The sequence below is a fragment of the Haliotis rubra genome, unplaced genomic scaffold (assembly GCF_003918875.1).
Source record: "Haliotis rubra isolate DU_JTF1 unplaced genomic scaffold, ASM391887v1 Scf19, whole genome shotgun sequence".
Taxonomy (NCBI): domain Eukaryota; kingdom Metazoa; phylum Mollusca; class Gastropoda; order Lepetellida; family Haliotidae; genus Haliotis; species Haliotis rubra.
This window is the reverse complement of record NW_025765891.1, coordinates 2,871,310-2,877,336: the sequence shown is the minus strand read 5'-3', so window position 1 is coordinate 2,877,336 and position 6,027 is coordinate 2,871,310.

Genomic DNA, 6,027 nt, shown 5'->3' with positions numbered 1-6,027 from the left:
TTAAGCACTGCTTTGGGCTTCAATTATATTTCATATTTATATTTTGCAGATATATATTTAACAATCAGTTCAGTCGTACAATATAGAATAAGATGACTTTATTTCTGGATCGGAATGTTAGTCTTGAGCACACCTTCAGTCGCTTCACGGAGGCACCACCAGTAGTGGCACCCTGCTTGAGCACGTCTCCAAATACGACAGCGGTCATCTGTAAAAGTCGAGAAGGATTCTGGCGCTGTGGGCTAGCACTATCAAAGCGGCATTAGTTCTGACAAGTACAAGCACCCACACAAAGACACACACACACGTGCATGCGCGTCTCTGTATGAAAGCAATAATCTTGAACGCAACGCTAAACTTCATCTCGCTGCACCTCGATTTTCACGTCGGGCATGACCGCCTTTTTTACATCACCGGTTTATCAACGAAAATTCCATAACTTTGAGATCACACATTCTGATTTGTTGAGGTCATTAACAAACCATCGGTGAGGGTCCCATCTCCTTATAGTGCGTGCCTACGGGGATAATTCGGCCATCGTTGATCATTGCTGTGTGGCTTCACGAGATGACACCAAGTAATGCAAAAGACCCGTCCAATGGCACGGTTCGATACTTGTGATTCAATCACTGGATTGTCTGGTCGTGTATTTAGAGACCGGCATATACCTGGAATATTGTCGAGTCTGGCGTTAAACAATGAAACATACTGTCACAAAACATCATTCGTACAATCTTTCTCGTGGTAAGATGTCGATTCGCGACCATGATCTTGATGGTAATCTATTTGCCTGCATTTTCCGCAAATACGTTGCCATTATAAATGGCTTTGACATTGTGTAACAAGGTTGGAGTTTAGAGGTGTTAAACGTGCACATACATGTGTTCATATACTCCCACGAATTCTGTATATCTGCAAAATGCATCAGTGTTTTGTTCGACTGACAAGCAATAGGCCGAATATGAACCCTAAATGTCCATGAGTGACTAGCTTATATTTCACACACATCCGGAAGTGGAGATGAGGCGGACGGGGGTTCAAAGATTAACAGTAATTGCTGAAAGTATGAAACATGTTTGCATGTGCTGTCTCAAGTTAGTGTCACACGTGTGAGCGCGGACTATTACTTACCCACGATATAATTAAGATATGAAATCAGTGGAAAAAACTTTATCTGAGCTCTTTATTTGCCCCCAGAGTCTGGCCACTCCAGAAGATTTCATCGCCTCATTTGAGCCCATTACGCTTCCATGAAACTCGTCTTAATTTAGCTTTTTAAAATAATTTCCGTCAAATTTTCCATATGTGTGAACTAATAACCTACACTCTGTGTGGCGAGAGTCACAAATATGAAGCAAAAATTTATCATGCCAGCAGGTGACGCCTTATTAAGAGAAAATGAGAAAGAAAATAGTTGTTTCCTGTTTGTGTTGCTTATGATTCTCCATGACATAAGAATTACATCCGGTGTAGCTCCGCAGCACACAGGTGTCACGTGCAGCGCGCGTGCTTAAATTATTCTCAATTGGAAATCCTTGTCGTCTGTCTGTCTTAAATTTGAAATAAAGATGTATTTATTTTCCCTACTCACCGAGAGATATATTTGTGCATGTGGCCTTTGAAACGTTGGATATGATTTTCTTGTTTGTACGAACGTCAAAGGACGGTATTATTTGACATCCATCTGAATGCTTTTCGTGTACTTATGACGGGAAACAATTGTTCTTACATAACAGGGTTCTCCAAATCCGGTTTGGATGCTTGGTGTTAAGAGGTTGGTATTCTGGTAAGTGTATATTCATGGCCTGGAACCGTTTAGCTCATGAACGCAATATATTCTCAAAGCCCAAGAATGAGAGGCCTAAGGATATAAGGGGATAACGTTTCACGCATTAATTTCTTTCAGTTATTCTGTCTTCGTTGTTTACAACACATTACTATGCAATACATACATGACTCCTTCAAAAACTTTCGAACAAGTTTTTGCAAAAAGACATCAACCACTTTCCTTTTCCAAAGCAAGCGTAAGGGGAGTACTTTGTCGAGGTATTCAGACATTCGGCGTTAAATGTAATTCCCGAGGGCATCTTTATACACAACAAAGTAGCCAGGGCGCATTTCTTAAATCACCACCGAAGCTGAAATCATTAGTTATTTTTTCAGTTTCATTGACTTTTTTAACACAAGACTCCGTTCTGAACAAGACCTTTTGTGCATCCGCCCTCTAATTTTCAACTCGATTAAGAAACGTCCTTACTTCGTTTTTAAGATGGCCAGTGTGAAGTAGGAGCTTCGCCCCAATGATCAGTGAAGAGGCTGAGAGGGGATGGGGGACGGGAGAGAACATGTGGTTGTATTTGACCCCACGTGATGGATCGAACGCCCTCTATCATAATATGCCACAACTGCTGGCACAGAGCGAAAGTCAGACATTGCTCCCTAGGTAAGTTCAGCGAGAACTGGAACCTGAAGTACCGCGTGTGCCAAGTGATAAGTTGTTTGGACACGTTGAACAAATTAGGCCCTGGAAACATTATGGCAGATTATGTTAGATCCTATCAGTAATACCAGTCCGCAAACTTATAATGCCCAAATACGTGGCACATCCGTTAAGGTTCCGGTCAGTGTCTGCATTGATCGCCTGTTCGCGACCCATAGTGGTGAAATGACCAATGAAGAGGCATACGTGCTAATGTCATAGTGCTACGGTAACTGGCATACATGTATGTCTCTTAACCTTTCAGGGAGAGTCCGGATATGTCACGTTCCCATTAACACGTTAAAAAGTTTTAAAAACGTTCCTTGTCATGGTTAAACAAATACGATGGTTCCCTGGTATGTGGGGTTATGGAGCCGTAACGGTGTCTAATATAGTTTCCCCCAGTAGACTTCCGGGTAAGCCATCTTAATTCCCCAATGGTCGTCTTAAGTAGCTCAAAGACATAACTGATGTGTGTTATCATTGCTTGTTCACAGTGTGTTATCATGCCCAGACTGCGTGGATCATTGCTTGTTCATTGTATGTTATCATGCCCAGACTGCGTGGATGATTGCTTGTTGATAGTGTTATCATGCCCAGACTGCGTGGATCATTGTTTGTTGATTATATGTTATCATGCCCCGACTGCGTGGATCATTGCTTGTTGATAGTGTGTTATCATGCACAGGCTGTGTGGATCATACTGCGTGGTTCATTGCTTGTTGATGGTGTGTTATCATACCCAGACTGTGTGGATCATTGCTTGTTGATAGTGTTATCATGCACAGACTGCGTGGATCACTGCTTGTTGATGGTGTGTTATCATACCCAGACTGTGTGGATCATTGCTTGTTAATAGTGTTATCATGCCCAGACTGTGTGGATCATTGCTTGTTGATGGTGTTATCATACCCAGACTGTGTGGATCATTGCTTGTTGATGGTGTGTTATCATGCCCAGACTGTGTGGATCATTGCTTGTTGATAGTGTTATAATGCACAGACTGTGTGGATCACTGCTTGTTGATAGTGTTATCGTGCACAGACTGTGTGGATCATTGCTTGTTGATGGTGTGTTATCATACCCAGACTGTGTGGATCATTGCTTGTTGATAGTATGTTATCATGCCCAGACTGCGCGGATCATTGCTTGTTGATAGTATGGTACTATGCCCAGACTGTGTGGATCATTGCTTGTTGATAGTATGTTATCATGCCCAGATTGCGTGGATCATTGCTTGTTGATAGTATGGTACTATGCCCAGACTGCGTGGATCATTACTTGTTGATAGTATGGTACTATGCCCAGACTGCGTGGATCATTGCTTGTTGATAGTATGGTACTATGCCCAGACTGCGTGGATCATTACTTGTTGATTGTATGTTATCATGCCCAGACTGTGTGGATCATTGCTTGTTGATAGTATGGTACTATGCCCAGACTGCGTGGATCATTACTTGTTGATAGTATGTTATCATGCCCAGACTGTGTGGATCATTGCTTGTTGATAGTATGGTACTATGCCCAGACTGCGTGGATCATTTCTTGTTGATAGTATGTTATCATGCCCAGACTGCGTGGATCATTACTTGTTGATAGTATGTTATCATGCCCAGACTGTGTGGATCATTGCTTGTTGATAGTATGGTATCATGCCCAGACTGCGTGGATCATTACTTGTTGATAGTATGGTACTATGCCCAGACTGCGTGGATCATTGCTTGTTGATGGTACTATGTGACTGTGTGGACCATTACTTGTTGATGGTATGGTGCCCCAGACTGCGTGGATCATTGCTTGTTGATAGTATGGTACTATGCCCAGACTGCGTGGATCATTACTTGTTGATAGTATGGTACTATGCCCACACTGCGTGGACCATTGCTTGTTGATAGTATGGTACTATGCCCAGACTGCGTGGATCATTACTTGTTGATAGTATGGTACTATGCCCAGACTGCGTGGATCATTACTTGTTGATAGTATGTTATCATGCCCAGACTGTGTGGATCATTGCTTGTTGATAGTATGTGATCATGCCCAGACTGCGTGGATCATTACTTGTTGATAGTATGGTACTATGCCCAGACTGCGTGGACCATTGCTTGTTGATAGTATGGTACTATGCCCAGACTGCGTGGACCATTGCTTGTTGATAGTATGGTACTATGTCCAGACTGTGTGGACCATTACTTGTTGATGGTATGGTACTGTGCCCACACTGCGTTGACCATTGCTTGTTGATAGTATGGTACTATGCCCAGACTGCGTGGACCATTGCTTGTTGATAGTATGGTACTATGCCCAGACTGCGTGGATCATTGCTTGTTGATAGTATGGTACTATGCCCAGACTGCGTGGACCATTGCTTGTTGATAGTATGGTACTATGCCCAGACTGCGTGGACCATTGCTTGTTGATAGTATGGTACTATGCCCAGACTGCGTGGACCATTGCTTGTTGATAGTATGGTACTATGCCCAGACTGCGTGGACCATTGCTTGTTGATAGTATGGTACTATGCCCAGACTGCGTGGACCATTGCTTGTTGATAGTATGGTACTATGCCCAGACTGCGTGGATCATTGCTTATTGATAGTATGTGATCATGCCCAGACTGCGTGGATCATTACTTGTTGATAGTATGGTACTATGCCCAGACTGCGTGGACCATTGCTTGTTGATAGTATGGTACTATGCCCACACTGCGTGGACCATTGCTGGTTGATAGTATGGTACTATGTCCAGACTGTGTGGACCATTACTTGTTGATGGTATGGTACTGTGCCCACACTGCGTTGACCATTGCTTGTTGATAGTATGGTACTATGCCCAGACTGCGTGGACCATTGCTTGTTGATAGCATGGTACTATGCCCAGACTGCGTGGATCATTGCTTGTTGATAGTATGGTACTATGCCCAGACTGCGTGGACCATTGCTTGTTGATAGTATGGTACTATGCCCAGACTGCGTGGACCATTGCTTGTTGATAGTATGGTACTATGCCCAGACTGCGTGGACCATTGCTTGTTGATAGTATGGTACTATGCCCAGACTGCGTGGACCATTGCTGGTTGATAGTATGGTACTATGCCCAGACTGCGTGGACCATTGCTTGTTGATAGTATGGTACTATGCCCAGACTGCGTGGATCATTGCTTGTTGATGGTATGGTACTATGCCCAGACTGCGTGGACCATTGCTGGTTGATAGTATGGTACTATGCCCAGACTGCGTGGACCATTGCTTGTTGATAGTATGGTACTATGCTCAGACTGCGTGGACCATTGCTGGTTGATAGTATGGTACTATGCCCAGACTGCGTGGACCATTGCTTGTTGATAGTATGGTACTATGCCCAGACTGCGTGGACCATTGCTGGTTGATAGTATGGTACTATGCCCAGACTGCGTGGACCATTGCTTGTTGATAGTGTGTTATCGGAAGCCGACTTTTGTAAATGCACAAATGTTAAAGTTGTGTCCCACTCACCAGAGCCGACTGTGAACATGTATCTGAGCATCTCTTTTCATTCCCCGTGACTTA